The sequence below is a fragment of the Ovis aries genome, chromosome 26 (genome assembly GCF_016772045.2).
Source record: "Ovis aries strain OAR_USU_Benz2616 breed Rambouillet chromosome 26, ARS-UI_Ramb_v3.0, whole genome shotgun sequence".
In the NCBI taxonomy this organism is placed as follows: Eukaryota; Metazoa; Chordata; class Mammalia; order Artiodactyla; family Bovidae; genus Ovis; species Ovis aries.
Genome location: NC_056079.1, coordinates 25,001,730 through 25,028,498, shown reverse-complemented (window position 1 = coordinate 25,028,498; position 26,769 = coordinate 25,001,730). Strand labels below are relative to the sequence as shown.

General features: G+C 44.5%; 1 long non-coding RNA gene across 1 annotated transcript; it reads left to right on the top strand.

Moving 5' to 3' along the window:
• The first annotated feature begins 2,249 nt into the window (after positions 1-2,249).
• Positions 2,250-7,795, top strand: LOC114111062 (uncharacterized). Its single transcript, XR_003587188.3, has 2 exons — positions 2,250-3,786; positions 7,500-7,795. It is a non-coding gene; the product is annotated as an uncharacterized LOC114111062 (long non-coding RNA).
• The last annotated feature ends 18,974 nt before the right edge of the window (positions 7,796-26,769 follow it).

Genomic DNA, 26,769 nt, shown 5'->3' with positions numbered 1-26,769 from the left:
AGGCTCATCAGTACCATTTTTCTAGATTCCACACATATGCGTTAACATACGATATCTGTCTTTTGACTTACTTCACTCTGTGTAACAGGCTCTAGGTTCAGCATGGCTGTGTAACTCCAGTCTCTGCCTCCATCTTCTTTTTCAGGCTCCTGCTTCTCATCTCCTTCTCTGTGTGTCTCTCTCCTCTTCTGTATCTCATGATGACAGTTTCTTGGACTCAGGGCTCACCTACATAATCGAGGATGATCTTAGCTGCAGATCCTTAATTTGATTACATCTGCTAAGACTCTTTTTCTAATAAGGTTGCATTCACAGATTCTGGAGGTTAGGACATGGGCTTGGCTTTTGAGGGCCATCATTCAGCCCATAACAGACCAGAGTAGAAGGGAAAGAATAAATGAGCCACCCTCCATTTGCAGGTGGATCTCAGCCATGTAATTCCCTTTCTCTATTTTCTAAGAGTAATTTGCATGCACATTTGTTCTTTCACTCTTATTGGCCACATCTCTCCCACTTCTTCATCGACATCCGTGGTCAGCATATGCGAACTAAGGATTCAGGATATCTTGAGCCTAAAGTCCTTTTAAAAAAATATTTGCTTATTTCTTTGGCTGTACCGATTCTTAGCTGCATCATATGGGATCATGCAAAACCGTTAAATGTGGCATGTGGGATCTAGCTCCCTGACCAGGCATCAAACCTGGGCCACCTGCATTGTTAGCTCAGAATCTTAGCCACTGGACCAGCAGGGAAATCCTGGGAAGCTACAGTCTTGACTCACAGTAGAAGAAACTACAGTCTTCTTCATTGTTCCCGGCATCCCTCATCACTTTTCATATGTATGGAGCAGAACAGCTTTCTACCTTTGAGTCCATTCTCTACTCTTTCCTCCCCCCAAACTCTCCCCCAGTCATTGTTACCGGGACTGTCTCATCCTCCTTCCAGAAGGGCTCCTAACACACTGTAGCCAGCATCAAAATTACCAGGTGGATCTGTTCAAGCACAGATGACTGGCCTCGACTCCCAAAGTTCCCGATTCAGCAGATCTGGGGCGGGGCTGAGCGTTTGCGTTTTTCCCAGGTGGTGCTGATGCTGCTGGTCACCATGCCAAGCCCTGCTCTAGCTCTGCACCATTCTCCTCTCCCTTCTGGTCGTGTGCACTTATCACATCACCCCACAGGAAGACCACACCCACCATCCTCTGCTCCCTAAGGTCACCTCCTCAAACCGTCTGTTGGAGTTACCTCCACACAACTGGGCTTCCTAGGTGCGCAGTAGTGAAGAATCTGCCTGTCATTACAGGAGACACCAGGTTTGATCTCTGGGTCAGAAAGATCCCCTGGAGGAGGAAATGGCAACTTTTGCAGTATTCTGGCCTGGGAAATCCAAGGAAAGAGGAACCTGATGGGCTACCGTCCCCAGGGTCACAAAGAGTCAGACCCCGCACAGCACACAGCTGGAGCCGTGATGGATCTGGCCTGCATCCTCACCCAGGGACTGCCACCTGACCATTTCTCTCCTCCAGTGCCGATCCAAAGCCTCCCCTCTGTTTCTCCACACTCTCACTTCTTCAAGCCAAAGCTGAAGAAACCCACGTATGTAACTTGGACGTATAATCGGAAAACAGGAAAATCTGGTTCCCAGCAGGGAGGGTGGCAGCCTTGGTGATAAACCTGACTTAGTTGTTGCTATTCAGTCACTAAGTCGTGTCTGACTCTTTGCGCCCCCATGGACTGCAGCATGCCAGGCTTCTCTGTTCTCCATCTCTCCTGGAGTTTGATCAAATTCATGTCCATTGAGTCGGTGATGCTGTCTAACCATCTCATCCTCTGCTGCCCCCTTCTCCTTTTGCCTTCAATCTTTCCCAGCATCGGGGTTAGATACTCTCAATGGACTAAGCAAGTGGGCAGTCTGGGGCTGGCTCCAGCCCAGTCTGGAACAATTACAGAGAAAACATCCAACCCCATATCCACCCCCTCCTCCACCCATGCTCCTTCTGTCCTCACCAGACCCACGTGCCCCAGAGGGCTGCAACCCATCTCCAGGGTGAGCGTCCAGATGCCAGGAGACTGTCTTCCCAGGATGTTGAGCAACACTTGGTGAAGTATTTCCAGCATTCATGCACTCCCCCAATGGCCTGCAAGACATTTTCTCGAAGGAATTTCAACACACATAACTAGCGCTTTGTTCCAATGTGAATGAGGGTTTGTCTGGGTGCCAGTGTTTCACCATACAGGAGATTAGCAAACATGAGCTGAAGCCTCTTAGCAGCCACATTACAGGCTTAACAATCTTTCTTCATATGATGCACAAATGTCAAATCAGTCTAGAAAAAAATTCAAGGGTGTTGGGGGGGTGGGAAGGTGTCAGTCCTTTTCAGAGAGCTAATTAATCTAGACAATCTGCTGTTATAGACCCTTTTAATGTCAAGTGCCAATTGTCAGTTTTGCTAAAGATGGTTTGAGCTAAGTGTGAACTGTGTACTTTGGTCTGAATCCTGCTAACAGTGTGTTGATCTAAAGCTCATCACACTTTCCCCTTCTGGCCACATAAGTGAAATTAAAAAAAAAGAAGAAGAAGAAGTCAAGTGCTAATGGTTCTAGTTTACATATAGTTTTCATATGCCAAATAGGCAGTTGACTTCTTGGTGAATGGAGACCCAACTGGAAGAGAAGCTCTAACTTGGGGCTGGGTTGATGGAGTATAAGGGACCCTGGGAGGGTGGGTTGGAGGTCTGAGACAGGGCTGTCACATATGTAAATTCCTTGTCCTGAGTCTTAGAAAGCTTTCTTGAGGGATCTCTAGTAGTTTGGTAGGGTTTCCCTGGTGGCTCAGACTATAAAGAATCCACTTGCAATGTGGGAGACCTGGGTTTGATCTCCGGGCTGGAAAGATCCCCTGGAGGAAGGCATGGCAACCCACTCCAGTATTCTTGCCTGGAGAATCCCATGGACAGAGGAGCCTGGTGGGCTACAGTCCACGTGGTCACAAAGAGTCTGACATGACTGAGCGACTAAGGACAGCACAGCATAGGAGTTTGGTAGGGCTGCCGTAACAAAGTACCACAGACTAGGTGGATTAAACAACAGAAATTTATTTTCAAAGTCCAAGATCAAGGTTATTTCTTCAGAGGGTTCTCTCCCAGGCTCACAGGGGGCTCTGTGTCCTAGTCGTCTCTCCATATAGAGACCCCGTTCATATTGGCTTAGGGTACATTCCTATGATGTAATTTTACTTAATTACCTCTTTAAAGACCTTATCGCTAAATATAGTCACATTCTGAGGACTAGGGGTTTAAATTTCAACACACTAGTTTGGGGAGGGCACACTTCATCCCATAAGTGTATGATTCATTTAAAGCATTTACCGCACTTCATTGATTGTATGATATATTGTGTTTCACATTTTAACATCTGGGAAATCAGGCCACATCTAACAATCCTGGTGCTCAGATATGCTGCGTGAAGTAAAGGTACCCCTTACATGGATGGCATCTTGGATCTGATGAAGTATAATAGTCCTCACAACATACTACTGAATTAGCTACTATTCTTACCCCCATGTTATAAATCAGGAGAGTGAGGTGTACAGGTTAAGCAAGTTCCCCGAGGACACCTCACGCAAATCCTAAACATTCAATCCTGATTTCCCTTCCCTCTTCAACCCTTCTGTCTCCTCTCAGTCTCGGCTGATGACCTTGCTTCTTATTTCCTGAGAAGACTCACGTGTGCAGGAGAGGACCACAGACCCTACCAACCCATCTACCTCCTCCCACATCTGCACTAAGTAAGTACCTTACCTCCCACCTGGCGTGGATGCAGTGTGACTGGGGAGTGGGTGGCTGAGCTGGAGGAGAGGAGGTCACAGGACTGGAGAGGCCAGGGTGGGGGAAAGACCATGTATGTATAGGAACACAGAAATCACCAAACGTTCAGATTAGAGAAAGATCAAAAAGAGTAACAGCAAACCAGGAGCTAAAAACCCTAAGATATAAGGGGGAAGTGACCCCCTTCATCCAAGTCAGCAACGATGAAGGGTGCTGAGTGACACAAGCTGATATGAAAGTCAAAGCTGGTGATCCGGGGCGAGGAGAGCGAGAAAAGGGCCTTAAGGGTCCGGGGCATCGTAGCAAACACTGAACTCTCCTCTAGGCCTGGGACTACGAAGACGACAGGAGAAAAATAGTCACTTCTTGAGGGGCTCCTGGGGAAGCCCATTCTCAGGGGAGATTCAGGCAAAGAGGAGAGATGATGGTATGTGGGATTTTGCTAATGATGGACGAGGAATTGTGGAGACATGGTAAAAAAGTTTCAAGAGTTAGGAAGCTGAAAGAGATGGAGATAGAACAGTGGGTACTCAGAACCTATAGGGATTACAGAGTGGGAGGTGGGGGATGACCTGAGAGGCTGAAGCTTCTTAGGATAACCTGGGATGCAGGGCAGGCTGAGATTAATCCTACTGGACTCAAGACGAATAGACCAAGTCCCTTACATATGAACAAGTTTCGTTCACTCTGATAGTACATCTTAAATCCAATTTGAAAGTCCAACAAAGTTAGCTTAGGTACCCAACTAACACAATCAGTTATATAGTACTTACTGTAATAGGTTTGAGCTTCCCAGGTGGCACTAGGGGTGAAGAACACTTCTGCCAATGCAGGAGATGCAAGAGACACCGTTTCCATCCCTGAATCAGGAAGATCCCCAGGAGGAGGGCATGACAACCTGCTCCAGATTTTGCCTGGAGAATCCCATAGACAGAGGAGCCTAATGGGCCACAGTCCATGGGGTCGCAAAGAGTCAGACACAACTGAAGCGACTTAGCACATAACAGATTTATAATACTTTTCACAAAAATAACACATACACAAAAACAAAAAATAGAGAAAACATTTTTAGTCTTATGGTATAGTACCTTAAAAGTACAGTAGTACAGTACAACAGCTGGCATACTGGGGTTGGCATGCGCAGTTACATCTTTGAAAGTTTGCAACTTGAAGGTTCGTATGTAGGAAATTCCTTTATTGGTAATGAAGCTGTAAATATTGAATGGTAGGGAGGGGTGAGGCCCTCCAGCCTCTGGAGCCCCAGGATGGTGGAATAGAAGGCTTAGGGAGGCCAGGTCTTAATTCCTGAGCTTGGGGATCATTCTTAATACGTGTAAGTGACTCTGAGTTTGTATATGAAAAGTTCTAGACATTTGGAGAAGCCGTGTTACTCCAAGACCAAGTCTTCTCTTGACCTCTGTCAGTAGAGAATGGAAGATTTGTTGTGTTTTTCTTTTTTAATGAATTTTGCAAATAGTATTAACTTCATTATATCTGATGGAATCAAAAATAAGAATGCTGAAGGTCCTTGTAAGAAGAGGTGGAATTTCCAATGAAACTAATATAGAAATAAGAATATTGACAGTAGTGAGAAAATGTCAAATGTTGGTGGTTTGGAGACTCTTTGAACTTGTGAACAACTAGATCTAAGAAGGACCTGAAAACCAAAGTGAAATAGTGGTTTTCAGGGGCTGCGGGGGAGGGAGAAATGGGAAGCTGTTAAGCAACGGGCGTAAAGTTTCAGTTAAACAAGGTGAATAAGTTCTTGAGATCTGACGTGCAACATTTATTTACAGTCAACAAGATTGTTTTGCTCCCCTGGTGGTTCAGATGGTAAGGAATCTGCCTTCAGTGAGGGAGACCCAGGTTGAATCCTTGGGTCAGGAAGATCCCCTGCAGAAGGAAATGGCAACCCACTCCAGTATTCTTGCCTGGAGAATCCCGTGGACAGAGAAGCCTGGCGGGCTACAGTCCACGAGGTCGCACAGAATCGGACACAAATGACACGACTTAGCATGCACGTACCATAATAAAATAAAATTCTAACAAAAGAATAACATTATAAATCTAACCTGTTCATAAGTAAAGAAACTTCAGTACACTCTGTAAGTTCACTGGTCAATATTTTGACATAATACGTTCTGCATGTGAGATGCAGATAATAGAACTTAGCTATTATTGCAAGCCAACTTTAATTCCACATAACTTGCTCCTCTCCATGACTTTCTGATATAAATGCAATAAGAGGAAGAGAAGAAAATCTGTTTAGATGATAAAACTCTGACCTCAAAGCACTTATTGTCAGAATCCTACAGTGATGAATCGAAAATCAGGATCTAAGGAAATCAGCTAATCCAATGGCCTCATTCTTCCATTTCAGAGGAGAGTTTACGCTCACAGGATACTTATATATCATTTTGTGAGAGGGTTTCCCAGGTGGTGCTAGTGGTAAAGAACCTGTCTGCCAGTGCAGGAGACATAAAAGACTGTGGTTTGATCCTTAGGTCAGGAAGATCCCCTGGAGGAGGGCATGGCAACCCACTCCAGTATTCTTGCCTGGAGAATCCCATGGGCAGAGGAGCCTGGCTGGCTACAGTCCATAGGGTAGCACAGAGTCAGATACAACTGAAGTGACTTAGCATTTTGTGAGATCTTAGTTGTCTTTTGTTTAAATTACAAGTGCCTTCCTCTTGTTTTCTTAAGAAAGTGTTAGTCGCTCAATCGTGTCTGACTCTTTGCAACCCCATAGACTGTAGTCTGCCAGGCTCCTCTGTCCATGGGATTCTCCAGGCAAGAATACTGGAGTGGGTTGCCATGCCCTCCTCCAGGGGATCTTCCTGACCCAGGAACTGAACATGTGTCTCCCACACTGTGGGCAGATTCTTTACCATCTGAGCCACCAGGAAAGCCCCCTGACTCTGTGACACCTGTTTAGACATTCCAGGACAAAATAGCTCTCTGGTTTACATATCTCATAATAACAGTGATTACAAATTAATTGCGTCCTGGTTTCTATAGTTTTAAACCTATACTTTTTCCCTGATAAGCTAAAGAGATGTGGGTATTACTCATGTGTCTATCCCTAGCTCTTTGCCTAATGAATGTCCAGTGCATATTAGGGCTAAAAAGAAAAAAAAAAATGCCTGTTGTTCTGAACTTGAGATTTCATAGGTAGAAGCCCAAGTAAATAAGGTCAGAACTACATAGTGTGACTTTAAGAGACTGGAAGTTTTCTCATTTCCTCCCAAGGGTTCTAGGGCAAGATTCCAATACCCACTACTCGATTTATTCAGAGTATCAGCGCCAATACTACGGTTTCCCAGGAGCAGCCCAGTGTATGGTCAGGAAGGAAGGGCAGAGGCAAAGACGGTTCAACCAGAGGGAAACTTCGGAGGAAGGAAATGGGCTACAGAGAAGATAAGAGAGCAACCTCATAACTGTATAATTAACTTGCAAGTCAACTTACACCATCCTCCCCCCCACCAATTCTGTTGTTTCAGTCTGTTGCCCCATAATTTAGAAAATGAAATCACTTCTCACCTTGCAGTGCATTTAACACACATTTAGAGGAGGGACGTCAGGCTCTTTAATGCCAACTCTCCTTTCACAACCTAGAGATAAAAATCAGAACTCATCTCACCTTCGACTGACTTGTGCCGGTTGCTTTGGACAGGAGGCTGCCACCCCAGCAACAAAGTGATGCCAACCTTGTAACAGGGAACGAGCGAAATGAAGTTCTCTGCTGTTCACATCAAGGCCAGTATCATTGGTGCTACATGCAGATGGATGCGCCTTTCAAACAGAGTCTACAAGGGCGATTCAAGACGTGCTAACGTCCCTGTGAGGGTGGATGGCTCTATTCACCGGGTCGTGGCTGATATAGATAACCTGGCACAAGGCTGGGCTTTTCCTTGACAGCTTTGTCTGCTGTGAGAATCTAGGGCTGCAAATAAAACACCAGAACAGTTATGGGTGTCTTTCCAGTTGTTTTATGTGTCCTCAAGCCTGTGTCTTCTAGACTGTGTGATCCAGACTGCGGCTTCTAAAATACGTCCTCCAGCCTAGGTCCTTGAGGTTGAGACCAGACACTCACCACTCTTCCCTCTCTGGTTCTTTTCCTTCTTCCTTTTCCCCACCTAGCACCTTAATGTTTGTCAAGGTTAAGAGATGAACAGTCCTCAGGTCAATCTGGTTAATTCACTTGGTGACGTTCAGACTGTGCACCTTGGCAACCTAGGACTGCCAAGACAGTTTGCAAGAGTTTCCCATGAAATATTTTCCACCAGATGAAGATACGATTGCCCAGTAAACTCTATGTTAAAAGCCATTTACTGGGTCAAGATTCTGCCTAAGATTTCCTTTGAAAAAGAGTTGTCTACCACTAAAACATTTTTAATCCACTGTTCTAGTTACAAACTGCTGCACTAAAAATAAACGTGACACTCAGTTATGGTTAAGGAACAACTTTTAAAAAAAGGAACAGCTCCGAAGCCAGGACTGTGAGGCTCTTTGCTTTATGGACAGAGGACTCACAGTTACCAATGGCACAGATTTTTAGGGATATTGATAACCTGCAGCAAGCCCCACTCTGGGCAGTGTGCTGAGGACACAAAGATAAATCTTATTTAGTTCCTGACATAAGGAGCTTCCAGTCTAGTATTTTAAATTTGAAATTAAAGTTGTATTAACATTTTTTCACAATGCTTAATAAAAGTGCTCCATAAAAAGAGCTCTAGGTTCATCATCAGGTATTCTGAGTTCTAGGCCAAACTCTCTGTGTCTTGTCAAACCTCAGTTTCTCATTGATGATGAGTGAGTGAGTGAAGTTGCTCAGTCGTGTCTGATTCTTTGCGACCCTACGGACTGTAGCCCACCAGGCTCCTTTGTCCATGGGATTTTCCAAGCGAGAGTACTGGAGTGGGTTGCCATTTCCTTCTCCAGGAGATCTCCCCGACGCAGGGACTGAACCCGGGTCTCCCACATTGTAGGCAGATGCTTTACTGTCTGAGCCACCAGGGAAGTCCTCCTTGGTGATATGTGGCTAGTAACTCACTAAGTTATTGTGAAGAGCCAGTGAAACACTGGGTATAAAATTACTCTATAAGTTCAAGTGCTACGCCAGTCTAAAGCATGCTGTTGGGGACCTTCCTGGTGGTCCAGCGGTTAAGAATCCCCCTTCCAATGCAGGGGACATGGGTTTGAACCCTGGTTGGGGAGCTAGGATCCTACACGCCACAGGGCAACCAAGCCCGATCACCACAACTAGAGAAGGCTTGGTGCCTCATCCACTGAGCCCGTGGACTCTAGATCCCATGATCAGCAACTAGAGAAGGCCCCCGCATGCAGCTTGAAGACCCAGCACAGGTAAAAAAAAAAAAAATTTTTTTTTACTTTATTTTAAATAAGCATTCTGTTTATTGTATCTTGAATTTTTCTCAGAAGACCTCAGAGTAAGGAAGCCCAGAAGGGCTTGGTTCATCCTGACTCACCCTGAGCCCAGCAGCTACCTGACCATAGGACGATGGCAACAACAGAGGTCTCGACAGAGCTCCTACCTCAGGCTCTGCCCTGTACAAGCTGTGTGACCTCAAGCAAGTGACTCCTCTTCTCTACGTCTCAACTTCCTCCTCACTAAAGTGAAGTGAAATTCATTCAGTCGTGTCCAACTCTTTGTGACTGCATGGACTATATAGTCCATGGAATTCTCCAGGCCAGAATACTGGAGTGGGTAGCCTTTCCCTTCTCCAGGGGATCTTCCCAAACCAGGGATCGAACCCAGGTCTCCCACATGGCAGGCGGATTCTTTACCAGCTGAGCCACCAGGGAAGTCCATCACTAAAGCAGGGCCTCATTTCCTCCTTAGGGCATGCTATGCAGATAAAGTGAATAATGGATGTAACATGCCTGGTTCAGGGCCTGGCACATGGAAGTTCCTGGAAAGAAATGCTGTGTCAGTCTCCCCAACTCCCCACTGCCCCCACCCCCCCACATCACTCTGCCATATGGCTCCATCCCATCCAGACTTCTACATGGTCGTCCACTGCTTGAGAGCAACATCGAAAGAAAGGCATCTAGGCTTTGCAGTCCAGCTTCACTAGAGCTTCTCTTAAGCCAAACTTGCCACAACATGAGAATGTTTTCAAGCAAGTAAGTGATCCAGAAGATGTTCTGTGTACCCATTTCCCCTCAACAGATACTTATTGATTGCCCCCTGTGAGCCGCTCACAGGCACTCCTGGAGTGAGAGCCACTTTGGAAAAGAATTGGTCATTTATTTCTTTGGCAAGAGCTTTGGAGCTCCGAGAACAGTCTGTTCCTGATAAGCCGGTCAGAAGACAGCTGTTTCCAGGGCCAAGTGGTGAGGAACAAAAGGGCATCTCAAGTCAGAGCCAGGGGCCACTGGCAGCCTCCCGGGCAGCAGAAGAACCCTGCCGGTTTTGCACTGACACAAGCAGGAAGCCAGCCCAACCCACCAGACCACACTTGAGGTTTTTTGCCTGCCAAGAACATGGGGCACTCAATGAAATCCAGCCATGCACCTGGACGGCAGAGGGTGACAGCACTGTGCCCGTGGCCACTGTCCCCAGGGCCCTAGTGTCCTCCATGTCATTTGTATTTTAAAGGTTTGGGGCTATCCACTCCAGGATGCTTGCCCGGGAAATTCCATGGACAGAGGAGCCTGGTGGGGCTATAGTCCGTGGGGCCTCAAAGAGTCAGGCACCACTGAGCGACTAACACTTTCACTTCCCAAGCTAGCTGTAGGCTGTGAGAAATACTACGTAATCACCTTGTAGAAGGAAGGGGAAGCCGCCCATGTGCCTAAGAAGAATGCTGCCAGGCACTTGCTTCGAAACTGACAGTGGACACCTGCCAAGAGTCGTTCGTCCTAGAAGCTCATCCATACCACCACGGGGTAGACCCTGCCTGTTCCCTGTGGCCAATCCTTGAGCTCTCCAGGCCACAAGCAAAGGTTATGTGATAACAGACACCAGTCTGAACACTCAATCAGACCTCACAGCTGATTCCTCGGGCAACGAAGACCTCAGGGAGGCAGCCTGACAACCTACAAGTTTAGCAACTTAACTCAGGAAGTGACTTGAGCATCTCACTTTAAAAAAAAAAAAAAAAAGATTGGAATCAAATGAAAAGACATTCATTCAGAATTTCTAGGAAGTTCGGATCCCTAAACTCTTATGTCAGCAGTAATGGCTTCAATAACTCAAGAAGTTACCAATTCTTACAAAGTTGTTGTGTAGTTGGGAAGTTGTGTCTGACTCTTTGTGACCTCAGGGACTGTAATGCGCCAGGCTCCTCTGTCCATGGGATTTCCCAGGCAAGAATACTGGATTGGTTGCCATTTCCTTTTCCAGGGGATACTCCCAACCCAAGCATTGAACCTGCATCTCCTGCTTTGGCTGGTGGATTCTTTACCACTGAGCCATCAGGGAAGCCCAATTCTTAAAAAGAACCAAGTGCGAATACAGCTAAACTGAATAATCCCTGATGACAGGGATGACATCCCTGATGGTTTTAACCCATGTAAGTTTATTTATGTATATGCAGAGTACATCATGTGAAATGCCAGGCTGGATGAAGCACAAGCTGGAATCAAGACTGCCAGGAGAAATATCAATAACTTTAGATACACAGATGACACCACCCTTATGGCAGAAAGTGAAGAGGAACTAAAGAGCCTCTTGATAAAAGTGAAAGAAGAGAGTGGAAAAGCTGGCTTAAAACTCAACATTCAAAAAACTAAAATCACAGCATCTGGTCGCATCACTTCATGGCAAATGGGTGGAGAAAAACAGACTTTATATTTTTGGGCTCCAAAATCACTGCAGATGGTGACTGCAGCTATGAAATTAAAAGACACTTGCTCCTTGGAAGAAAAGCTATCACCAACCTAGACAGCATATTAAAAAGCAGAGACATTACTTTGCCAACAAAGGTCTGTATAGTCAAAGCTATGATTTTTCTAGTAGTCATATATGGATGTGAGAGTTGGACCATAAAGAAAGTTGAACGCCAAAGAATTGATGCTCTGGAACTGTGGTGTTGGAGAAGACTCTTGAGAATCCCTTAGACTGCAAGGAGATCCAACCAGTCCATCCTAAAGGAAATCAGTCCTGAATATTCATTGGAAGGACGGATGCTAAAGCTGAAACTCCAGTACTTTGGCCACCTGTTGGGAAGAACTGACTCATTGAAAAAGACCCTGATGCTGGGAAAGATTGAAGGCTAGAGGAGAAGGGAATGACAGAGGATGAGATGGTTAGATGGCATCACTGACTCGATGGACGTGAGTTTGAGCAAGCTCTGGGCGTTGGTGATAGACAGGGAAGCCTGGCATGCTGCAGTCCATGGGGTCACAATGAGTCAGACATGATTGAGAGACTGAAATGTAGTTGGACACAGACAGGTTAAAACCTCTCTTGGCCACATGGGGACCAAAACATTATTAGGTGTTTCTCAGTACAATTCTACATCAACTAAGTTTTGTAAAAACCCGTGCAAAATTAATGCAAAAACCTTCAATAAAGTACAAGAAGGAGAGAAAAATGCCATAGGCAGTGGAGATTGGGTTTGGGAAATTGAATTGCGGAACAGGATTTATGGGTGCAGATGAAGTCTTAACAAATAGTAAATTGTTCTCTTCTCCCCATTTTCTCTGAATCTCAAACTCTAGAAGGCAGCGGAGTTCCAGGTACCAGTGGCTGTATCAGGCAATCCACAACACTCAGGAAACACCCACATACCATGCAGGATTGACTCCACTACCTGGCAAGCGGATGTTAGGCAATGAGTGGAGTGGTTTGCATTATTTCGAAGTGTAATCAGCTGGTGAGTGTGAATGAGGTCATAAATTCTTCTGTCTCATCATCCTTTTTGTCTATGTAAAGTCTTCTCAAAATCCTCCCCCAAGGATCTCAGAGTCCCGTGGGAATGTCTTTGATGTCTCTGAACAATTCTGGGCTTGTTCTTCCCCCACTGGGCATCCACTTGATCTCCACTGCGGAAAGGCTGCCCTCCCTGCCCAGGATCTGTCTTCCCATGTCTCCACACCTGCCCTTCCTCCCAGTGCTTCACATAAGAGCTGCGTTACTCTGGCCCTCACCATCTGAGAGCCAGGTTGGTCCCCCAGTGCTGCACATAAGAGCTGCATTACTCCGGCCCTCACCATCTGAGAGCCAGGCTGGTCCCTGTGGAAAACAGAGATGAGGAGAAGGATGACTTTCCTCTCCCAATGACACCCCTCCATTGTCACCATCTCTTCCTTTGGTCCCCTGGGTGTCTTAGCACCTAAAACTTTCTAGGCAAGGATCCCATTCTGGGTCCTGCTTCCAGGAAAAATAGCTCACCTAAGGACACCTTGAATGTAAGCTCATCCAGGACCACTCTGCTCTAAGAAACCCAGGAAGTCCACAAGGTAAGGCAAACTGTTGAGAGGAAATTGGCAAGGGAGATGAGACTCAGAACAGGATTTTGAGGCAGAGGAGCCAAATAGGTAGAAAAGAGGATGGATGGTGTAACAAGAACTCAAGAACTCATGTCTGTCTAGTTATTGAGAAGAAGAAAGAGGAAATGATATTGGGAACTAATAGTTCCAGGGAGCCCAGCCCTGGACAGGTTCTTTCCACATGTTTCATTTCATTTACTCCACAAACAATTTTATCAGTTCCCGGTATTCATGGTCTACAGAGGAGAAAACCAAATCTTTGACAGAGCAAACACCATGGATTATACTTTGGTGCTATTCTTTTTTTTTTTTTTTTTTAATAAATTGACTTATTTTAATTCGAGGTTAATTACTTTACAATATTGTATTGGTTTTGCCATACATCAACATGAATCCGCCACAGGTCTATACATGTTCCCCATCCTGAACCCCCCTCTTAGACCTAATTGATATCTATAGGACATTTCACCTCAAAACAATGAATTTCACCTTTTTTTCAAGCGCACACAGAAACTTCTCCAGCATAGATCACATCCTGGGCCATAAATCTAGCCTTGGTAAATACACCATGGATTATACTTTGGGAAGCGCTCCTCAAAGGAGTTCTCCATGGAGGAGTCAGGATTCTGGAAAACTCACAGGGTAGCTCCAAACATCTCTGCTCTATGGCTAAAGGGTGACTGTGGACTGGGAGAATGGAGGCAGCTGTCTTCCTGGTGTCCCGCACGCTGACCGTGGTCCACACCACACGGCTCCTTTGGGTACAGCCAAGACTGCAAGGTTATCGTTGTTCCTTCTCAGATCAAGAGAGGTACAAGGTACCAAACCCTAGAGAGGGAGCTTGGTGTTGAAAGTATTTGACCTCCTCTTTTTCCTATGAGCAGAGGCGCAAGGGAGGAAAATAAAGCTATTAATGACTCCGCTTCTCAATAGAACTATTTTATGCCTCCACTGGAGCAGGTTCATAGGGGACCCCTTTCCATGGCTTAGTTTGGATTGGTATATCTAAATTCAGACTGACAGGATTATTCAAAGCTACCTAAAGTCCTCAGTCATGACTGGGAATGGAATCCTGGAATGGGGATGAACCAGCAGGTTCTTGGGGTCCTTAGCCATTCATGCAGACAACCACGTACTAAGTGTCTTCTATGGGCAGGACCTTTCTAGGTGCTGGGCTAAGGGCAGGGGAGAGATGAGAAGACAAATAAATCAGGATCTTTCATACATTGCTGGTAGGAATACAAGGTAGTACAGACACCCTGAAAATTAATTTGGTAGTTTTCTTTAAAAACTAAACGCACACTTACCATATGATCCCGCAATCACATGCTTGGGCATTTATCCCAGAAGTATGAAAACGTGTATACACACAAAAATGTGTACATGATTGTTCATACCCTCTTTGTTTATAACAGCCCCCCAGATAGGACAACCAAGATGTCCTCCAACAGGTAAGTGATTAAACAAACTGTGGAACATCCATACTGTGGCATACTATATCAGCAATAAAAAGAAATGGACAATGGATAACACGCCACCGCTTGGATGGATTTCAAGGATATTAAGCTGAGTGAAAAAAGCCCTTCTCCAAAGGTCACATACTGTATAATTCTATTTATCTAACATTTTCAAAATTAGAGTGATGGAAAACATTTGTGGTTTGGGGAAAGTAGGTGGGTTTTAACTATAAAGAGCTTGCACAAGGGAGACTTTTGTGGTTGAAGGAACAATTCTATACCTTGTGTATTAGACGTGTAGTCTGGCATGTGCTAGAAAGATCTAGCATACACACACTATACCAATGCCAATTTCTTGGTTTTGATGTGTTATATTTATGCCACAAGTAACTATTGAAGCACACTCTTAAAAGTTACTTAGGACTTCTCCATACTATCTTTGCAATTTCCTGTAAATATCTATTTCAAAATAAAAAGTTTTTTAAAAAACCTCTGGGTCTCTACCATCAAGTGAAAATCAATCTCTACTTCTGTCTCCTCGAAAGAGCTTTGTTCCTGCCTCAATAAACAAAGCTTATCAAGTGACATCATCAGAGTATCTTTCCCTCTGGAAACACTTAGCCTGGGCCCATCTATACCCGCAACATTTTTCAGACTCACCCACAATTCCACTCCTGTACTCAAGTTTTAAAGGACAGGTGTACCATAGGGTTAAAAAAAAAAATGCCAATAATGAAACAAGGAAATACTCAGCTGTACTTTGCAAATCCCAAGCGCAGTTTTCTCTGTATCCAAATGAACACAGAAGTGTGGATGGGAACAAAGATGACCCTGTAATCCAATCCTCTCTGTGCAAATAAGAGCATGTGAGCGGGGTGGTGTGCTCTGGACCGAAACCTTTGTTTGGGAGAGCCAGGGTCGAGCCTTGGCCTTTGACAGAAGTTTTTGTTGGAGGTCAGCAGCATCTCCAGACCTGAGGAGCAGAACAAGCTGCTAGAAAAGAGCATTACAAATGCAGGATCAAAATCAAGCCTGCTCATTTTTGTGTGACAGCAAGTGAGAAACACCGGACCAGGGGTCAGAAGATTTGAATTTCAATCACAGCTCTGTAGCTCACTGGCTGTGAATTCCCAGGCAAGGCATATAAACTCTTTGAGCCTCAGTTTTCCTATATTTAAATGAGAAGTGAGGATGTTAATATCAGCCTGATGATCACAAAGCAGTACTGAGATTCTAAATATAAAATATATTGGGAACTATGCTGTAAGCTGCTTACTGCATCACAGATGTAAGAGAGTCCCGTTGTTATTGGTATAATATTCTCCAGAACAATATATATATTTAGGAAATTCAAGTAATTTTTTTTAATTCAAGTAATTTTGATTCTATTTGCTTCCTGCCATTTCCCTCTATTGATGGGAAAAGTAGCTACCTGCTGAACAGAAGACATGCCCAACAAAGAGATGGGCAATTATTCCTGAATTCTATTAAGACTCTAACTATCCTACTTGGATGGTATCTTATGCTTATGAAATAAGTCAGAACGAGAAAGACAAGTATTGTGAGATTTAACTTCTATGTGGAAAAGGCAATGGCACCCCACTCCAGTACTCTTGCCTGGAAAATCCCATGGATGGAGGAGCCTGGTAGGCTGCAGTCCATGGGGTTGCGAAGAGTCAGACACGACTGAGCGACTTCACTTTCACTTTTCACTTTCATGCATTGGAGAAGGAAATGGCAACCCACTCCAGTGTTCTTGCCTGGAGAATCCGAGGGCCGGGGGAGCCTGGTGGGCTGCCGTCTATGGGATTGCACAGAGTCGGACACGACTGAAGCGACTTAGCAGCAGCAGCAACTTCTATGTGGAATCTAAAAAATGAAACAAACTAGTGAATATACTGCTATATTTTAAATGGATAACCAACAAGGACCTACTGAACAGCACCTGAAACTCTGCTCAATGTTATGTGGCAGCCTGGATGGAAGGGGAGCTTGGGGGAGAATGGATACATGTACATGTATGGCTGAGTCCTTTCTCTGTTCACCTGAAACCATCACAGCATTGTTTGTTAATCAGCTATACCCCAATACAAAATGAAAAGTTAGAAAATAAATAAACTAGTGAATATAACAAGACAGAAACAGACTTGCAGAGAAGAAACTAGTGGTTACCAGTGGGGAGAGGGAAGTGGGGAGGGCAAAATCAGGGTAGGGGATTAAGAAGAACAAACCATTATGCATAAAATAGGGACTTCCCTGACAGTCCAGTGGTTGGGACTTCAACTTCTAAGCAGGGGGTATGGGTTTGATTCCTGGTCAGGGAGCTAAGATTCCACATGTCTGTGGCCAAAAAACCAAAACATAAGACAGAAGCAGTATTGTAATAGAGTCAATAAAGATTTTAAAAATAGTTCACATCAAAAAAAAATCTTTAAAAAAATTTTAAAAACTACAAGGATATATTGTAAAGCACAGAGAATATGATATATATTTTATAAAATATAGAATACAACAAAAATATAGAGTACAACCCTTAAAAACTGTGAATCATTATGCTGTATATCTGAAACTTACGTAATATTGTAAATCAACATGTGTGATCAATCACTTGATCATGTCCCACCCTTGGCAACCCCGTGGACCTGCCGTGTAGGTGTAGCCTGCCAGGATCCTCTGTCCATGGAGTTTACCAGGCAAGAATACTGGAGTGGGTGGCCATGCCCTTCTCCAGGGGAATCTTCCTGACCCAGGGATCAAACCTGCATCTTCTACTTGGCAGGTGGATTCTTTACCTCTGTGCCACCTGGGAAGCCCAAATCAACCATCAGTTCAGTTCAGTTCAGTCGCTCAGTCGTGTCCAACTCTTTGCGACCCCATGAATCGAAGCACGCCAGGCTTCCCTGTCCATCACCAACTCCTGGAGTTCACTCAGATTCACGTCCATCGAGTCCGTGATGCCATCCAGCCATCTCATCCTCTGTCGTACCCTTCTCCTCCTGCCCCCAATCCCTCCCAGCATCAGACTCTTTTCCAATGAGTCAACTCTTCACATGAGGTGGCCAAAGTACTGGAGTTTCAGCTTTAGCATCACTCCTTCCAAAAGAAATCCCAGGGCTGATCTCCTTCAGAATGGATTGGTTGGATCTCCTTGCAGTCCAAAGGACTCTCAAGAGTCTTCTCCAACACCACAGTTCAAAAGCATCAATTCTTCGGTGCTCAGCCTTCTTCACAGTCCAACTCTCACATCCATACATGACCACTGGAAAAACCATAGCCTTGACTAGACGGACCTTAGTCGGCAAAGTAATGTCTCTGCTTTTGAATATACTGTCTAGGTTGGTTATAACTTTTCTTCCAAGGAGTAAGCGTCTTTTAGTTTCATGGCTGCAGTCACCATCTGCAGCGATTTTGGAGCCTAAAAAAATAAAGTCTGACACTGTTTCCACTGTTCCCCCATCTATTTCCTATGAAGTGATGGGACCAGATGCCATGATCTTTGTTTTCTGACTGTTGAGCTTTAAGCCAACTTTTTCACTCTCCACTTTCACTTTCATCAAGAGGCTTTTAGTTCCTCTTCACTTTCTGCCATAAGGATGGTGTCACCTGCATATCTGAGGTTATTGATATTTCTCCCGGCAATCTTGACTCCAGCTTGTGTTTAACCATACTTCAATGCAAAAAAACACTACAAAAATTTTTTTTAGTGATCATATTAACTCAATTTTAGAAAGGGAGAAATGAATCAGAAAGATGGTAGAAAGCTGTAGGCTCAAATACGAGTTCAAATATTCTTCCTCTTGTATTTTTACTGTAATGATTATAGTATTTTATTTTAAAAAAGGAAACTTCTGAGAGGAGAAAGAAATATTGGTCTGGTTATAATAATTAGTACATAAATTAAATAAATTTAAAAAATAAAAAATTTCTGATGTTTAAAAAAATCTAATCATCCCGCTTCCACTCAGTGTCATATTTATTGTTGTTGTTCAGTCGCTAAGTTGTGTCGAACTCTTTGTGACCCCATGGACTGCAGCATTCCAGGCTTCCCTGTCCTTCACTGTCTCTTGGAGTTTCCTCAAATTCATGCCCATTGAGTTAGTGATTCCATCCAACCAGCTCATCCTCTGTCGACCCTTTGTTCTCCTGCTTTCAATCTTTCCCAGCATCAGGGTGTTTTCCAGTGAGTTGGCTCTTCACATCAGGTGGCGAAAGTATTGGAGCGTCTACCTACTTATCTATGTGTCTGCACATACATACAGATATGTATCTATCATCTATCAATCTTTACATATATAAAAATAACCGTATGGGAGAAAACTGTTCCAAGTTTCAGGAACCCACCGACTTAAACTGTATCTGAGACCATAGACGTTTATTTATTGACTCTAATAGCCACATGAACTTATTCAAATGCAAAATATAATTGTTCAGATGTTACATATATGCTTTCAATGTGGGCAGAAGAGCTGTTAGTAACATTATCTTCTCTTAGATTCCCTATTTCTTGTTCAGAAAAGTTTAATTTTTAAGCTATCTTTAAATATCATTCTGACGTGCTACGATCTCCGCTCACCTCCTTATTCTCCAACACTCATCTGTTATTTACAAACAGTTTCGTGTCACTTCTCCGTAGGTTGGATGTCCTCATTCTGCCTTTGTTTTAACTCCCAGTGAATTTGTGTCCATCTCAGATGGTCAGGTAGCTACAGTCCAACCCCAGGATGTGCCCAGCTTGTGCAGATTCTCCTGTCGCAGCCATACTCTGCTTTTGGCTCCAAATCCAAACGCCTTCTCTAATCCACTTTCTCAGCCTTTCAGTTGCAGATACACACTTAAATGCCTCCTGAGTATTTGCTGTAAATAATGCCTTCGGTTGGTCACCTCCCCCTAGCTGAGTTCTGAGCCCCCTTATCTCTTGATCCAGTGATACAGGTTTTTGCAGACGTCCCAGCAGCCGTTGGGTGCCTTGGCTGTGCCTTTGGTCTGTGACATTGACCTGCGCTGTTGCGTTTCATTGCCTTTGTTATCAGAATCCCTACTTCCCTTCAGAGCCCAGCATCCCTCTTCCTCTAAGAAGCTCTCCCTGGCCACTCACAGGCACTTGGACTCCCAGCCGGGTTTGTCACTTGGTTCGCTTCTACCTGGGCGTCCCTGGTGGATCAGTGTGGGGCCCTAAATGGGAAACCTTGAAAAAGAAGGGCTAGCTTTGCGGTTTAGAGCTAAGATGGCGCCTGGCGGAAGAGATGAGGGTGCAGCCGAAGTTGTTTGTTAAAACTTTTGATTGGCTCTCTTGATTTCCGTGCAGGTGGACAGTGCATGATCACCATAGACTCCTGTTACAATGAAGCGCATGACTTGACCTTTAACGTGATTGGTGCAACTATGGCATATTATAATTTGACCTTTAACGTGATTGGTGCAACTATAGAAAGTCCCTCGCAAAACCCCCTTGCTTGCCTATATAAACCAAGAGTTTGTGGCAATAAAGTGGAAATGCTTAGACAGAACCCCTGTCCAGTCTGATTGTCTCTCGCTCGCGGAGGGGCTGGGTTGGTGGACAGCAGGCTCACCTCTCCTCAGGACCCCTCGGCTTTGCTGAAGGAAGTTCCACTGCCTCTCTCTTTCTGCCGAGTGCCCCCCGCAGATCAGATAGTAAAGAATCCACCTGCAATGCAGCAGACCCGGGTTCAATCCCTGGGTTGGGAAGACCCCCTGGAGAAGGAAATGGCAACCCACTGCAGTGTTCTTGCTTGGAGAATCCCATGGACAGAGGAGCCTGGCTGGCTTCATTCCATAGGGTCACACAGAGTCGGACATGGCTGAAGGGACACACACACCCATCCTCATGCTTCTAACTGTTGTTATCTTTTTTTATCTATACTACCTTTTCTCCAGTAAGATGACAATGCCTGGAAGGCAAGGCCTGTCCATCTCTACAAGGCATGTTGCTCTTGGTGAGCATCTTGCTGCTCATTCATAGATGACACAGAAGTCCTGTAAGACTGAGCCACTGAAATGAGCTACCCAGAGCATCCGTTGTGAGCATGCACTCTCCCATGCCTGCCTTGGTGGAAAATAGTTCTGGAGTCCCAGAAGAGCCCTAACCACAGAATCCTTGGCTAGAAAGCTCTAAAAACCACTCCATCCTTTGGACAAATGAAGAAACTAAATCCAAGATAAGGCTGCCAGTTCACATTTGTACAGCTAGTTAACACCCAAGCTGAAACTAGAATAAAATAAGAAGCTACAACAATCTAGAACAAGTAGTATAGAGTTCACTTCCTTACCCAAGTGTTTGGAGAGTCGAAGAACATCTTCTGTAGGATCAGTGATCACTGTCACCAATATTTACTGAGCACCTTCCAAAGTCAAGGCTCTTCTTAGGGAGAGGGCATACTGGACAGATATGGTCAAAAGGTACAAAGTTCCAGTTATAAGATGAATGAGTCCTAGGGATGTAATATACAACATGGTCAATAAAATCTACCCTGCCACATATTATATATGAAAGGTGTTAAGAGACTAAAATCCTGAGATTTCTCATCTCAAGGAGACATATTTTTTTTTCTCATTTCTTTAATGCTGTATCTATATGAGGCGATGAGTGTTCACTAGACTTACTGTGATCATTTAATGGACTATGTAGGTCAAGTCATAATGCTGTACACCTTAAACCTCTACAGGGCTGTGTGTCAATTATATCTCAATAAAACTGGAAGAAAAATTGACATATTTTTAAAAAGACTCTTCTGAGTCCAGGTAATGAAGGAGAGAGATATTGGTCAGGCAAATCCATCGCTACTTCAACAAGAGAAACAGAGAGAAGTCAACATGCAAGGGGCTTCTTCTAGAGCCCAGCTGAGGCAGATGTGCCTGCGGAAGGGGTGAGGGCCCGGGGGAAGAGAGCTAGGTTGTCACTCGGGATTTGGTCCAAACCAGCTGTGCCGTCTTGGTTTAGTCCTTCAACCTCCCTGAACATTAGCTTTCTTATCTCCAGAGTGGCTCTGACTGTGCTTTCTAGTTCACATGTTCTGAAATGGGGGTGTGTGTGTGTGTGTGTGTGTGTGTGTGTGTGTGCGCGCGCGCATGCGTTAAGTTGCCTCAGTCGTGTCCCACTCTTTGCAACCCCATGGACTGTAGTCCACCAGGCTTCTTAGTCCATGGGATTTCCCAGGCAAGAATACTGGACTGGGTTGCCACTTCCTCCTCTAGGGGATCTTCCAAGCCCAGGGTCAAACGTACATCTGTGTCTCCTGCATTGGCAGGCAGATTCCTTACCACTAGCACCACTTGGGAAGCCCCAGTATAGGGATGAGGAGGCCACAAACCTTTATCCTCTGGCAGAACTTAAATGCCTGGTGGGGCTGATCTATATGTAGCTGTGTTTACAGGAAAGCCCCTCCATTCTAGGACCAAATAAAACCTCTAAATGTGAGGAAGGAGGCAGTCACTTCTGCCTTCCTTACCCTTCCAGGTTTTGTCTTAACTTGATCTATTTTTCCCTTGTCCTGGCTCTTATTCTTTCTAAGGAAGAGGGGAGATACTCAAGTGCAAAGGTCAGGTTCCTTATATTTCTCAGCTCACATATATCACCATCACTGGGCCTTCATGAGTCCCCTCTCCTGTTAGGTATTGATTCATTGCCTTTTAGCCCTGCTTCCCAGTCCTATTCTGTATCCCAAGAGAAACCATTATAAGGGGCTTAATACCTGTCATGTTGCTTGAATGTGCTCTTGTAAAGTGTGGACTTTTGCTTTGTGAGTATTTCTAAACTTCTGTAAATGTTATTAGGTTGTGGACTGGATGTCTATTTTGCTGGTAAAGTTGGTAAAAGAGTTCCCAACCCCAAGCCTCTTCCTCTCCATCACAGAGGAAGTCTTCAAGCAGAGGAGATCTGCTAATACTACACTCCCCTCAATGCGAAACAGCTCATATTATTCATCTTTTCAACAAAGAAAGAGAAACAATACAGCATAGTGATTAACCGCATAGACTCTCCCAAGTCAAATGCACGTGAGCCTGGATCCTGTTTTCCCACATGTATGTGACTTTAGGCAAATTACTCAGCCTCTCAAAAATTTCCATTTCTGTCTGTAAGACAGGACAAGAGTAAATCATGGGGTTATCGTGAGGATTAAATAATATATGCTTAGAGCAATGGGGACTGGCATAAAGTCTAAATAGATGACAGCTTATTATTAATTATAATAAGTAATCCATAATTATTCATTATAATTAATCATTAATAAACACATATTAGTGGGCTCACAGGTGCCAGACCTACATGTCTTGCGCAGGGGAGTAAGTTTAGGATGAAAGACAAACAGAAAGTTAAGAACTTTAAAGACACATCTGAGAACAAAGAAAATAGCATAACTAAACCTTTGTGAACCCTTCAAGTCCCTGGGAACAACAGTTCCGATGCGGATGCTTACAAGTGTCCTAGCTGATCACTTTTTACACCAGCGCGAAGAAACAAAAGGAAAAGAGTCACCTTACATGAGTGGAACATTTAAAGGTTTTTCTAAAGGTTAAAATAAGTACTTTGAGGCACATGCTTTGTCGGACCCCACTTTCCCCACCCGCAGTGAGAGTCTCCCACACATGTAAATTGCCACCTGTCTGGCATCATCTTGGTCAAGAGTATTGTACAAGGGCAATCTTTATTCTGAGATCTGCTCTACATAGAAACTTAGAGTCACACGGAGTTGGTCAGAGCCTGGGAGATGCTTAGTGGTCGTCAGCCCCATCCTCCTTTACACAGGAGAAACTTGAATAGATTAAGTCTCCATCACATCACTTGGTGGCGTGTAATGTGTTCCAACAGACACGGGGTGATCATACGAATAACCCCTGCAACTGAGAGCTAGCAAATTCTGTTCTTAACTCCAAGTTCACGGACATCAGCATGGGGATGGGGTACAGGGTGAGGGGATGATGCCCAACCTCTCCTTAGAACCAAGAAGCATTCCAGAATGATCTCTGGAACAGAGTCTTCTAGCGAAGAATGCAGCCTAAATATAGCAAGTCACATGTTCCTGAGCCTTTCCCCACTGATTTAACCTTTAAAGGCCATGCCCTGGGAAACAATGATCTCAGTCAGTCCCCTTCAGCAGACTGAACTCTGGACCCGTTGTCTAAAGCAGCCCAAACCAGGTGAGTCACATAAGTGACGCCTAAAGCCACAGTGATGGCAACGCGATTATGAAAACCCCACCCTGGGGGGTTAGCTCAGGGAAGCAAGTTGAGTACTTCCTCAAAGACATGTCTTTCAAGGAGCCCAATGATTCATGAGTTCAGAAAATATGTTACCCTTCTATTCATACTTTCCAAACCAGCTGAGCTGCCATTGTCAACTGCCATGCATTGTTAGCACCTGGGTAAAGTACCCATTGAGATTTAGCAGGAGGATAGATTAAACTTCTCTCTTCTCCATTTCTCAGTGTAATGGTTGTGTTGCTGCTTTCAAGAACCTTCTTTTAAATGCTCTACCAGCTTCCACAGGCATCCACCCATTAAGTTGAAATTATACACACAGGTAAGGCTAAATAGCCAGCGAGGTCAGTGATGGACGCTGTCAGTGGACTGTAGTCATAACTAGCATCGAAAGTCTACCAGGCTCCTCCACCCATGGGATTTTCCTGGCAAGAGTCCTGGAGTGGGGTGCCGTTGCCTTCTCCGATAAGAAAGGATGGTTTGACTTTGCACTGTGCGTGTTTTGTTTTTGTTTTTTCCCCTTTTGGTTGTGCTGGGTCTTTGTTGTTTTGTGAGGGCTTTCTCTAGTTGCGGCAAGTGGGGGCTACTCCCTAGTTGCAGCGCAGTGTTCTCGTTTCAGTGGCTTCCCTTGTTGAGGAGCACAGGCTCTAGGTCTGTGGGCGCAGTAGCTGCAGTTCCTGGCTCTAGAGCACAGGCTCAGTCGTTGTGGCTCATGGGCTTAGTCGTCCCAGGGCACATGGGATCTTCCCCAACCAGGGATTGAACCTGTGCCTTCTGCATCGGCAGGTATATTCTTATCCACTTCGTCACCAGGGAAGTCCTTATACCATGCATGTTAAAGGGACCAGAAAGAACAAATATGTGGAATCTTGGGATTCCAGAAGAATTTTGAAAGAGGTGTGTTTTAGAGTTATATGCTTTAGAGTTATAGGTACTAGAAACACTCTTCCTATTTCTAGATATGTGCAGAAAGTGCCCAAAATTTATCATTTTTTTTCTGATGAGTTTAGGTATTATAAAATTCTATCAAACAAACTGCATTTATTAAGACATAATTAACCTATTTTTACATTTTAATCATCTGAGACATATATAACTGTAATCACAGCTTCAAATTAGCATGATAATGTTATCAAACTGAATTAATTTAACACTAATCAAAAGCAAAAATACCATGACATTCTACTTAATTCATGCAGTTTTATTTTGGGAAATATGCAATTTCTGTTGGACCTTTTGAAATTAATGAAAACAACTCAAAAATCCTTCTGATTTCCTTCAAAGACCCCCTAAGGGCTCAGGTACCCAAGAGGGTGAAGCACTGACTTACAGCTTCATAAAGGGCCCAGTGAAAGTGTTAGTCACTCAGTTGTATCTGACTCTTTGCAACCCCATGGACTGTATAGCCTGCCAGGTTCCTCTGTCCATGGAATTCTCCAGGCAAGAATGCTAGAGTGGGTTGCCATTCCCTTCTCCAGGGGATCTTCCCAACACAGGGATCAATTCCAGGTCTCCCACATTGCAGGCAGAGTCTTTACCATCTGAGCAACCGAGGAAGCCCCAAAGAGCCCAGTAGTAGAGGTTATATAGCCTTGAATTAGAGAGGATGTCTTCCTTTTATTTCTGTCGTGGTCTCCCCTCAAAAGGTGTGTATAAGCAAGACATAAGCACAATGCTTTCCTCTTCAGTCTTTCAATTTCCCCATCTGTACTGTGATAGAAAATGGGTCTTTTAAAAAGTACACGAATTTCTCTAGAACAAATTTACTGAGACCTAAGTTAATAGTCTAGAGTAGCAGGAATGAAGAATGAAGTCAATTTCTAATGAAGCTGATCTAAAAAACCAATTACAACACTACTTTGCCTGGTCGCTTGAATTTACAGGAAGGTAAGAATAACAATTGGAGAAGGCAATGGCACCCCACTCCAGTACGCTTGCCTGGAAAATCCCATGGACGGAGGAGCCTGGTAGGCTGTAGTCCATGGGGTCGCGAAGAGTCAGACACGACTGAGCGACTTCACTTTCACTTTTCACTTTCATGCATTGGAGAAGGAAATGGCAACCCGCTCCAGTGTTCTTGCCTGGAGAATCCCAGAGACGGGGGAGCCTGGTGGGCTGCCGTCTATGGGGTCTCACAGAGTCGGACACAACTGAAGCGACTCAGCAGCAGCAGCAGCAAGAGTAACAATTAACTTCCAGAAATGAATGCAACAACTTCAGGAAGCTTTCCAGTGTGTATGCAGGGTCCTGAAGTGACGGTTTCTGTGGGGTTACCATCATACAGAGCAAAAGAGTTGATATTGCTTACCTGAATGCCGGTGAGAGAAAGCCAGAAAGAACGGCGACCTCTTACAGCAAATGGGGTCCTGTTTGCTGTACATAGTAGTGACTTCCTGTTAGGAGTTTACACAGTATGCATGTTAAGAGTAGTTCCAAATGTAGGTGCTAAAATCTTATTCAAAATCCCTATTTCAAACTGACCCTGGGAAAAGAAAAAACAACAAAAAACTCTTTCTTATCACGCAACATGCTTCCAAAAGATTTGTGTTTGTCATCCTGAAGCAAATTTACTGACTTAAAATCACGAGCTGCGTCTCACTCCTTACACCAGTTCCATTTATGGTAACAGTGAATCAGATACACATCAGGGGGCTCTTTGTTGCTTAAGCAGCCTAGTGGATGAGTGAAGTTGTTCAGTTGCGTCTGACTCTTTGCAACCCTATGGACTGTAGCCCACCAGGATCCTCCATCCATGGGATTTTCCAGGCAAGAATACTGAGATAGGTTGCCATTTCCTTTTCCAGGGCATCT